Source organism: Seriola aureovittata, chromosome 20 (assembly GCF_021018895.1).
Source record: "Seriola aureovittata isolate HTS-2021-v1 ecotype China chromosome 20, ASM2101889v1, whole genome shotgun sequence".
NCBI lineage: Eukaryota > Metazoa > Chordata > Actinopteri > Carangiformes > Carangidae > Seriola > Seriola aureovittata.
Window position 1 is genome coordinate 17398481 of NC_079383.1, and position 12393 is coordinate 17410873.

At 42.8% G+C, this 12393-nt stretch overlaps 1 protein-coding gene across 19 annotated transcripts in view; it reads left to right on the forward strand.

Annotated features, from left to right (window-relative positions):
• scrib (scribble planar cell polarity protein) overlaps nucleotides 1–12393 on the forward strand; it is a 64251-nt gene that overhangs the window by 13127 nt on the left and 38731 nt on the right. The gene's annotated exons all lie outside the window — the stretch shown is intronic.

Consider the following 12393-nt stretch of genomic DNA (forward strand, 5'->3'; position numbering starts at 1 on the left):
GCATTTTGAATTACATTAAATTGTATTCTGTGCAATTATTAAAAGGATTTACCTACTTACTGGCCACCTGACTATAGGGAGCCCTATCTAAAACTCCACCCTTTAGTAATTATCTGGTTTAATCAGGTAAATCCATGACCACTAAATGTATTTAAATGATTTGGCTGTCACTGCTGAGCTACTCCTTTTACTTAACGCCTCACCTGCCCTCTGCAGGCTGACACTTTGGCACATCCTGAGACATCAGCTACAAATTTTCACAATTTGTAACCCATGGTTGTAATCATATGGCCACAGCTAATATCAACAACTGACAACTGTTCACTAACTAGATTATACTCAACTAATCTTTTCTTATAGAGGATTTTGTGTGGGCTGTCAGCAAGGGGTTGCAGACTGCAGTATATGTATGGTCTCAGATTACTGTGGGAAAAGTGATTGACTCTTGCTGCAGCTCAGCAGTTTAATGGCTCTTTTGAGCACAGGAAGATGTCATTTGAGGTCAAGAACAAGCACAGATTGAGCGTACATGTACCATGTTTGGTTGGACTCTGTCACCTTATACTTTGTTGGACAAGGAACATGGGATGCTGGCAGTGGTACAAAATGTGCTATGTGTGCTGAGTGTGCTCTAAACTACAACATTATTCTTTTTTATCAGGTTTCTGCATTGAGTATGTTAAGATGTGCCATCATAAACCAGATCCATGACATTGGGCATGTGTTTCACACAGCCTCTGAGTATCAACATGTGCTAGCCTGTGGGCTTAGGGCTAGTGTTTTGGTCGTTCCTGGCGTTGATCCTCTCTGGAGTTATGTGGGAGGGGTTTGTAGACAACTCTGTAATTATGCTGTCTCCATGACATATTAATGGGGTTTGGTTTGTAATCCTAAGTAACAGCATCCTTGTCTTGTGTCTTGTATTAAAGATAAGCACATGTGTTCAACTGATGAATGCTCCTCAAAAACTTAAATAAGGAAATGAAATGATAACACACAAAGCCAGATTAAATTACAACAATGGTTCTGCAGTTTGTGATGACACAGTCAAGATGTTCACATGCTTTTGTTATCTTTGAGCAGATAAATTGTCTGAATCAAACAAGGCTCAGTTTTCATCTCATCGTCAGTCGAGCGTCACTAGGGAGGTTTTTTTTCTGCTTCCTTGTTCCCCTGGCTTCTTCATTGAACAAATGCTGGTCTCCAAGGTGATGGATCTCCCAGGGCCAGTGGTTTGCCTGATGTGGGGGTGCATTCACCCTGTGTTGTCAGGGAGAGACATCAGATTGGCTGGGCCTTCCCCTGTCACTGCAGACCTACTGTACCTCCATGTGTGCACAGAGGCCCTAGCGCATGCTATTTCAAATCTGCTAACAACACAGCAACCTTGGCCCCTGCCCCGGCCAAACATGTCATACAGAAGCAGAGGGAGAGAGAGCGCAGACCTGCTTGTTTCAAAGTCACACTTTGTCCTCAGGTTTTGAAAAAGCCACAGGCAACAATGCAGAGACACTTTATAGCAACACCTAAAATGGAGCAGTTATTTTCCCACAGGGGCAGGGTGGCTGAATCAGTGAACTACTTAGAGATGACTTTGTGCTACTCCTGTGGACCAATTATCAAACTTTGTAAGCCTTGTAGCCTTATGTACTTTTCTGATTTGTGCTTTAAATTTTTGTAAAGTTGTATGTATATGATGCTGTGCAAATATCCACATGCATGAAAGACACGTTAAATACAGTAAATCAAATAAGTTAATTCAATTAGTTGTATTCTGTTACACATTTTCCCCTAACGTTGACCTTTTTTAATTCATTTACTCAAACACAGTGGGAGAGCTTGTGTAATCCAGATCTGTTGAATCCAGGCAAAACCGACAGATGTTGTTCAGTCATTTCTATGCAGCAGAAGGCTGGCTCTTGATGCCACCTAATAGGGTTATGTTTATTTGAGACCTGTGGTCAAATCATAAATATATGCAAATGAATTCATGTGACCACCAAGTTTCACATAATCTGTCTGTTATTTCAGTAGGTGGAATGATAATTACAAGTGACTTTGATTAGCTCAGCTTAGATTTGTATTTTTAGCAAGCAGCAAAGCTCTTATCTAGCACCAAAATTATTCTAACTGTAGTATAACATAGTGGTAATGCAACATTAGCTATTATAATTATGTGATTCAATCGTCCTTGTCATTTACCGGTCTTGCAATTTAGTCTGTCAGCAGAGTAGCTCAATGACTTGAAGGAATTTGCTAAAATACTCTGTGAATAATGATCATTGTGCAGCGTTTCAGAACTTGGCAGCATTAAATCTTAGTTGTTTGAAAACTATGTTGCGTAAAATTTCTAAATTTCAATACAAAAATGTACCTGGCGTGCTGTCAGTTAACCTACACAGGTCACCCAAATATGTGTGGGAAATCTTTTGAAGGGGATGCTAGGTCCATAGCTGTCCATTTCCATGCCCGTTTCAAACAGCCAGGGAACATTCCTGAGAGAGAAATGTGAAGAGAGAGAACCTGTGTGAAGCCCCCTGCAAGAGGGAGAATGCCAAGACCGTTACTGGAAAACGATAGACACTGAGCCACATGATCCTGTGAGGGAGGCCACAACCTGGACACACACAATGAATCAATTGTTCTGAGGCTGTTCGTGCACTCATAACACACACACAAGAACTTTCAGTAAGGTGTAATACTCAATTTTGTCCCTTTTTAGTAAAAGAGGTCAAGTAGCTGCATCAAGAAGTTTTGATAATATTTATCACTTAATTTACTGTTTGCATTAACTTGTTACACAGCATGAGTAGAGATAATCATCAAGTATCATACTGTCTGAGATTGTACATAGATACCAGATCCTCTTTCTCTGCCTGAGAGTCTTGATATGAAGGTCTGTGTGTAGTCTTTTAGTACTTTAATTTCTAAATATGGAAAGCACCTCAGCGCCATCTTTGTTTGGCTGTGCATCTCTGTATGTATGCATATCTTCTATAGAGCCTGTTTAATGCTAGTAAGTGTTCCCCTTGCTGTTGCTAATGTTTTTATTCACATTATATGTTGACAGTATACCAACTTGCCAGAAAATGACTTGTGTATATATAAAACACCTTGGCTGTGCAGTGTCAGAGGTGCCTTGGTTGCCATGTTGGTCCCCTGCAGCACGACTCCACCATGGGACAAACTGAGAGCTGGCAGGCAGCACATACCGGATCCAGCCCATCCAGGAAAGAGCCAAACGTCCTCTGTGGACTATGAACAATAGGGCTTCTGGTTTTGTGTCATGTTTGTGGGAACACAGAAAGAGAATGAAAGAGCATGTGATGAAGTCAGGGAGAGTGGGATGGGTGGAGGGTGGAGGGTGGAGGGTGGAGGGCCTCTTCTACAGATTCTGATTTTCCTGTGTACTCCTTCATTCCTGCTGTGTGACAGCATAGCTGGAGAATCTCTGGCCATTAGTTCAACTAAACAGCAAAGTCTGAGTGAGAGCAGCGTGCACTTGCTTGCCAATTAATGTACCAGCAAATAAGTGCTGCTAACAAAATGTAGGCCCATCCCTTTGTGCTCACTTTGTGGTCATGCTTTGTTCGGTGACTTACCAAGCACCTGCAGAACCAGTCATCATTTGCATTTCCAGGGAGTGTTTGTTGATTATGCCACACCCTCTTTGGACAGAGACCTTTTTAGATTTGGTTCATCACCAGAGAAACCTACCAGCACCCGGCCGTTTGATCTTTCCTTCTTGCAGATTTCCTAAGCTCACAGTGCAGTTTATAGTTTTAAGTTATGTTGTCTCCTGCTTTCTCAACTGTAGTTGAAGGATGTTGTTAACAACAGTGCATTGATTATCTTGCTTAAGTGTTCTGTTTGTCAGATGGAAGATAGGCTTTCGGAAATCTGAAACAGAAGCAAAGTGCAGGTGTAAAAGCTCTGAAAAGATCAAGTTCAAGGCTCTCAGTTCAGCTGCTGCTTTGAATTTGGTTTGGATTGCAAATATGCACTGGGACTACAGCACTAACTCTCTATCCCTCTTTCTGTGTGTTTGTGTTAATTAAGTTGTGGACATGGTGTCCCAGAAGTGGCGGTGCAAGCTTTTCTATCACTGTGACGGTTTAAGAAACCAAAGCAGTGATTAGCCCACCAATATGGCAACAGTGGAGGGATTACTTGTCTATTTTTAAAATGCTGACTTGAAATCGCTTTACTGCACCAAGCAATCACCATTCTTGATTACAGAGAGCATAGCTAAGGGTGCCATATGGTAAATATAGTTTATCGCACTTTGCATCGGTGGCAAATGTAACAAAAACGGTCCTTTTTGAAGAATCAGTAAAAAATAACTTTATCTGTTTTATGTTTTTCTATAGATCAAATAGGAATATAATAATAAAGTATATTATTTTTTAAAATCCTAATGTACATGTGTATATTTGTGAGTGGAGGAGCCTCTTAGCCCCACAATGCCATGTCCACCTGTTCCCTCTCAATCTTCCCCCTTTAGCTCTCTGGAGTCGACAACAGACACAAGTGTGATATAGGCTTTCTATTTATTTTACAGTGTGTGTTGGCATTGTGTATATACAGCTGTCAAATAGGAATCTACAAGATGGACATTCCAGGCTGCACATTTGGCTGAATTCAGGCAGGATAGTCTGAAACATTACAGTGGTTTGTCAACTCAACACAACCCAACAACATTCCCAGGAGGCAAAGGGGGAAAAGCCCCTGTAGTCACTGTGGCTGTTTATTAACCATGTTGACTTTGGGAAAGCATCTGGCACTCATAGTAGCTTTGTAGAAACACTATCAGGCTGTACTGTTACAGAAAAATCTTTGTGGGTAGTTTGAGCTGTTGTGGGCTACGCTGTCATTGTTTCAGTCTGTTCAACCCATACAGAGGGTTCCCTCTTCTCCTGAGAAGTTCTTGTTTTCTTCAGTGACCGCATTTCCCAGCTTCCCTCTGTTTGTACAGGCAAGGATGCTGTGAGGCAGCAAGCATAAATAGGCAAGTTCACTCACATATACACAATTATAAACATAAACTGTATACATGCACAGCCCCCAGGCCCAAACCCGTTCAGCCAGGACCATCCATCCATTCCCCACTGAGTCTGTCCTGACTCATCAGCAAAGCACTGGATGTCCAGAGGGTAGACGCAGTGCTATTTTAAAGTTGCAACAACTACTTGATTAGTTGATTGACAGAAAAAGAATCGGTAACTATTATGATAGTCAAATATAAAATCGATTTTGCTAATATTTTTAAGCACAAATGCCAAACCTGTTATTGTTCCACCTTCTCAAATTTGAGAATTTAATGCTTTCTATGTCATAGATAAAGGATAAATAGATAAAATAGCTTATCTTCAGGTTTATGGACTGAAGGGCAAACAAAAATGACATTTGAAAATAATCATTAGTTGCAGCCCTATACTATGTATGCTGTCATTTTCATAATAATGGATTGCCCCAAGTGCTACTAGTGTATTAGCTGGGGGTGCAAATGTAAGGCTGTGTTTTTACTGTACACTAGTGATCCATTATAAATGAACCATTAAGAGCCTGTAATAAATTACATGCTCTCCCTCAATTACATTGTTTAAGCAATTTAAACTGGAGGAAATGTAAACACACAAATGGAACATGCATACGCATACAGATGTGATGAAATATAGTTTGAATGAAATGTCAAACCAGAGCTCAACAGATCTCTTTTTCCTGATTGTGCCATTGCTTCTTTTATCCAGGAAATCTCAACCACCACACAGTCACCTCATTTTTTTTTTTTTTTACCTCATCATGCAAATTTGGGTTGTACTGACAATGGCAGAGTTGCTACTGAAATGTGTTTTTTTTTGTTTTTTGTTTTTTTACAGCCAGCCACAGCATTTATCTCCCCTCGCTGTCTTATTGTCAGAGCAGATCTTGTCTACTGTAGTTCAAAACTGCTAATGCGGTGCTTGGCCTGTCTTTGGCTGTGTTTGCTCTCCGCACAGATCAAAGTCACCAGGACAGGTGTAAGTAGATGGGAGTTAGTCAGGCTGTCAGTCGTACTGGCTTTACCACGCCCGTCTCTCTGTGTGGCCTATTCTCCCTGGGGGACTGGAGCCGGATAAGGGTAGTGAGGACTGAAAGTGCCACTTATGTGAAACACAAACACCTGCACACATATGCACACCGTTTCGTAATGGCGCACAAACAAATAAATGGGAACACAAAGACATTTACACACTTCTCTGTATGTTTTACATGTGTGAGCATGTTCGATTAAAGTTAATAGTATTAGCTGTGCTGCCTTAAAGGAAACACATGGCACACCATACGTGCAGTTCAGTGTGTGTTGCTGCTGTGTTTGTGGATTTAGATGTTCTAGGTTGTTTCTTTTTATTCTTTGCCTCTCAAACGCACACACACACACACACACACACACACACACACACACACACACACACACTCACACACACACACCTAACTTACTAGCAGAAGAGGGAGAGTGTGTGGGAGACAGAGGGTGAGGGCAGAGGAAGTGAAATGTAGGTTTATGGATGTGGGTAGGTGGATGGTAGTATTGTTGGTCTGATGTGTGTGGGTTTTCTGTTGAGGCCAGTGGGAGCATTGTATCCCATACTAGTGATGAGGCACAGTGGACCAGACAAAAGAACATTAATGACAGTCTGTTGATTTGTCACGTGTTTTGGTTTTGATAAAAGATATGAATTACATTATTCATCTGTTAGGGAGAAGGGCAGTGAGTTTATTGTCTGTTGAGATAATTTGTTGGTCAGTGGCTCAAGTCTCTGTCCCCATTAGTGGAGCAGTTTGTCCACAGCACTGTGGGACTCCATTGTTTACCCTCCATTCTTCATTAATAATCCACCGTCATCCCTTTCTCTCAGCTCTTCTCTCTACTTTGCACACAAGCTTCCTTTTCTTCTCTCTGCTGTTCTCCCCACTCGCCTGCTCTATCCTTCTTAGTCATTCCTGCCTTTTGTTATCCTTTGCCACTTTCCTCTTTCAAGACTTCATCCTTCCATTTCTAGCCCTCTCTCTCCTCTCTGTGGTGCCCTTTTGGACAATGGAGGAATCCTCTGGCCTGGGTGCAGGGCGGGGGGAGGTAGCGCGGGCTAGCCTGTGACTGACAGCCCTGTGTGGGGCTGGCTGCTTGGCCTTTGTCCCTCTGCCAAGGAAAATGGAGGGAACCCAGGGAGGTGGAGCAGTGGGAAGGAGGAGGGGAAGAGGACCAGTAAGGCTGTCATTCATGTGTGGAGGTTTTGGGAACTTTGGGTTTCAAACAGTGCTCTGTAGGGGGAGGGGGGACGCTTTGGCCAAGCAGCAGAGCAAAATCAGCCCATATTGCTTCATTAGCATTGGCCTTGAAATGACTAAGCATGTAGTCTTGCTGGTGCATGTGCTTTTAGTTTCAAATAACTCATAACTCCTGCACTGAAGATATTAGGTAAAGTAAGATGAGGAGGACTGACTCTTAATGCACGACTACCTTGTGCTAGAGCAGACTTGTGTCTGTGCTCGTTCGTGTAGTGAGTTTATTCCACAACAATGACTGCAGCTATCTATAGAAACGAGTGTGCAGTAATGAGGCTCACCACTCGAGTGACCGACCAAGTTACTCAGTCAACCGAATCCTCTCTGCTTTTTATTTCCCCGGACACTGAAAGAGTCCAGGCCTGCACCAAAGCATGTGCTATCCCCTCCCCTCTCTTTGAGCCCCTCACCCAAGTAGTGTGCACACAGTGTGTGTAGTTTGTGAGCATTGTGAGGGAATGGATATTGGGAAGAGTGAGGACATAAGGACTGGGCTGGGGACCGGGCAGATTTGGCACAAGATTAAGAGGCTTGGGAGTGTGTGAATAGGAATTCCAGAGGAATGGCAGAGGAAAGGAAGTGTGTTAGAGTAAAACCGAAAAACTGAGAAAAGAATAGAGGAGAGGTTTAATGATGGTGTGTAATTTGACTTCCTCTTTGTAGAAAACTTGGAGATGAGTGGGTCCATTGATTGAATGCCTAGGCGAGCTGAGACCTGATAGAATTGGTTCAGCCCTTTTTTGTTTTTGTTTCACTAAATGCCAAGACTTTATGCCTTTGTCTTTGCAGAAGTTATACCCCCCACCCACCCACCCACCCCCACTGTCAGGAATAATACTTTTTATGGATATTTATACTGTAGTTTTTTTTAACAATAAACCTAGCCCTGGGTTGATGATTTAGGACAAAGATGGACTTGGGTGTCTGGAGTTTCTCCATGGTCTCCTGCACACTAAATGCACCCTGTAAGTAGAGGGTTGAAATTAGTTATTTGTGTGTGTGTGTGTGTGTGTGTGTGTGTGAGGCTAGAGGAGCCTGCTCTGTCTGTAGTCTGATGGCATGATTGGAGGGAAACCGTAAGCTAAATGGAGTCACTTGACTGGAACACTGCAGCCTCTGTGAACAGCAGGTCTCAGCTCACTGCACCTACAGATGAGCATTACTCATACAGAGTACATACAGTTTACTCACATGTTTCACGAACACACGCACATACACACTTTGCCTCTTGGATTTCTGTGGTCACATTTTAATTAGTTTGTCTGGAATGATGTGAGGTACACAAACATTAGCATTCCTCTTTGTGAATTTACAGTCTCTTAGAGCGCACATAAACACACTCATAAACACTCAAACAATCACCCACTGCTGCTGATACACATGAACACACAAATATGCATGTTAACATACTGCCCTCTCCCCCAGACGCACACATGCTGAGTGCTGCTAATGTAGCCAGAGCTGTTGGCAACCTGAACCAAAGTAAAACTACGACTGTATAAACAGTGGTGTGTGCTGACTTGAAGACCAACAGCACAGGATCTTCTCTCCTGTAACTGAAGCATGCGTGCACACAAATACAAACACACACCCTGAGGCACACTAACTCACTCTGTCTGAGTGGAATGTAAGCTAAGCGGGATGATGCAGATAAGACAAAGAAAAGCATTTTACAACTGTCCACACACACACTGAAGTGCAGTGTATCTTTTGGGATGCTTTTCTGTGTCTCTTGAGAGACACACACACACACACACACACACACACACACACACACACACACACACACACAGCTCTCTGTCACAGGTCACTCATGGGTGACTGGGGCTTCATTCAATGTATAATAATGGGGGATATCTCAAATAAGTACCCGCACCACAGAACCCATTTCACACTAGCTTGATTTGGCCATGTTGTGGATGTTAGACAGACCCAGTCCTCCCCTGTGTAAAAACCTTATCATAGTCCAACTAAATCTGTGCATGTGCCAGTTTTTTTTTTATAGCAGTCCTGACCACTATTTATGTAATTTACCAGCTACTTTTTTCTCTAAAATACAAAGCACTGCTGCAGGCGTGACTAACCATTTATTCAACCAAACGCATGCAACTAGATGTTTTAGCCGCCAAACTGCTCTTAGGAAAAGGCAGGCTGGTCAAACAAAGGCTACCTACTGGGTCTGACCCACTTATCAACAGTCATCAGGTGGCCAGTGCTGATTTTCAGTTTTGATGCATGCCCTCTTCAGTTTGTTTTGGCTGTAAACAGCAAATATTTGCTGTTAATGCTTTGTAATTCTGTGTATTGAAGTGGCAGAAGAACTTTGGAATTGATTATCTGCCTTCTTTAAGCGCGAGAAAAACTAGTGTGTAGTATTCTCGTAGTTGTTTGTAAGTGGGCTGTGCTGACTGGTATGGCATACATTACTGTAATTGCACTGAGACCCCACACTGCCCTCTGCTGTCATGGCTATCATTTACCCACCTCCCCCTTACTCCACTGTACTATATCCTCCTGTTCACAGCTTCACTCACTTCCTTAACCAAACAACTCTTGCAGGGCCCTCATTAAAACATCCCAGTTGAAAGGTTGTGAAGGAAATGTAGCACAGTGGCTCTCACCAACGTGCCGCCTCAGTCTACAAATGGTTATACAAGCACAGGTCTGTAAAGGCTGGCTGAGTGACTGAGCAGACTGCTGTGGCTCACTAACACAACGAAGAGACGGTGGCGGTACACTAAATCCCACTGCTCCCTCTTGTTATTCCAATTGACCCATTGATCCGTATAACACTTTTGGCTTCTCTATTGTTTAATTTGAAAGTACATCAGTCGGTGGGAAACGGCAGGGACATCAGATCCAGTTTTCATTGATGGAATTAGCGTTTACTGACTGTTCTGAAAGCAACTGAACGCATCAGAGAACAGATTGATTACATGTTACTTATGTAAAACGCAAGAATTTGATTAGACAAGTTATTCGGCATGTTCCGGGTTTCTCAGAAAGAAGCTGCTGTTGGGTACAGCATCATAGCTGTTTCCTCGAAAAACACCGACAGCTTGTCTTAGAGTGGACACTCAGGAGTGAATGGCCATCTTTGTGAGTGTTTGTAATTACTTGTTCACAGGCATGATTGCATTATTGGCTAGCTTTCCCTCATCACTGATTGAGCTCTGGATGATATCAGTGGAGTGGAGAGGAATGCACTGATGACAATGCTTTTATTGAGCAATTGGTTTAACTTGAATGGAAGAATTGCTGATTGTCTATTAGCAGTAATATGGCTTCTTATACTATGGTGTGAGAGTATTGTTTCAGCTGAGGAGAACTTTTTGTGGAGTTAAATTGTGTTCTTGTTTCTAGGACATGACTTTTCAGGTGTGTGTGTGTGTGTGTGTGTGTGTGTGTGTGTGTTTCAAACCTGAGTAGCTTTCTCTCTCTGAGTGTCACCTGTTCTCCCAGCAAGGTTGCCTCCCCTCCTGGGGGCCGGTTCCCATCTGGGCTTGGCCCGAGTCACATGGTCGCCATCAGCTCCTGTTTCCTATTCCTGCCATCTGATACCTGTCACCTGCTACTCAGTGAGCCAACACCCTCTCTATCTCTTTCTGGCTGTGTCCTTTCCTGTGTTCATCTCCTCATTCCTCCTCCCATTTCACACTCCCATCAGGTGGGGATGCTAATATCAACTAACAGGCTAATGCTGGGAAATTTTAAATATTCGGAAAGTACTGACAATCCCTGTCTTGCACTGCCAGCAAAATCAGGATAGATTCTGTGGGAAAAAAAACATTGCTGCTGTAGCCTCCTCACTCCCCATCCAAACACAATACACATAACTAGTTAAGAGCAGGAAGTGTCTGTCATCGAGGAACAGAGTGGAGCTGAAATGCAGCATTCTTCTCTTTGGCAGCGTAATTGTAGAGCTGTCTCCCGGCATCTTGTATTAAGTGTGTAGAGTGTGTACATGTGTGTTTTTACACTTGTCAAGTTTAAACCTGACAGTATACATCAAAGAAGGGTTTTGTGTTATCTGATTTACCACATGTTTATGCAACAGTGAGGAGACAGGAGCATGACGGTGCTACATTTTTGAAACTTTAATCCCAATGAAGGAGGAGGATCTTGGAAATTTTTAGAATTTTCCAATTGAGCATATTAATCTCTCTGGTTATTGACACACAATGGATTTTTTTCAGCAGAGGACCTTGCTGACAGCCTGAGGTTAAATTTGAATTAAGGTTTAGGCTCCAAGCTTGCAGACGTTTGTATTCAGGGAGCATCCCCGAATAATGAGTTTATACAAATTCCTACCCCGGAAAGCAAGTTCCTCAAGTCCCTTACAGCGTCTGAGAGGTCGACTGGCTTTTAACAGAGCAGACAGTGGATTCTCTGTGGGCCGCAGCACCAAGGACTGATTGAGGGGTTAATAACTGCATAGTTTGTTACTCCTGCTGTTCCCCGCTAGCTTGTCTTGTCTGTCCATCTGAACCGCAGATGACACACAGACGCACACAGCGCTGCTGGCAGAGGAATGTTTCTGAAAGCTGTCCTCTCCAACAACCAGCCTCTTGTGAAAGCACTTGGCATGGCCACAGCCGCGGCACTCTCCTCGGCTCTCCTATCGAAAGCCACTTTGTTTGGTTGGCGTTGCCATGGTGAGGAGGAGTTTTTGGGAATATGATGATGGAATCTTAAAAAAAAAAAAAAAAAACAGCCCTGGAGACGGCCCTCCTCTGAATATACAGGATATTTTGTGTGGTAACTTACAGTTATAATCAGGGCAAAAGAGGAGGGTACAGTGCCAAAAAGGTTAGTCCATTAATTGATTAGTCTGATTGTCTAATTGATTATCACTGTTTTGAGTCATTTCGAAGCAAAAACGACACTCTCGTCCTGGTCTCTGACGTGACTGATTGCTGCTTTTTATTTTTATATCACTGTAAACTGAATGTATTTGGGTTGTGGACGGTTGGGCAGACAAGACAATCAATGAGAAAACAGCATGTTGGTTTTGTGATGGCAATTTCTCACTATTTTCTAACATTTTGCACACAAATCAATTAATCA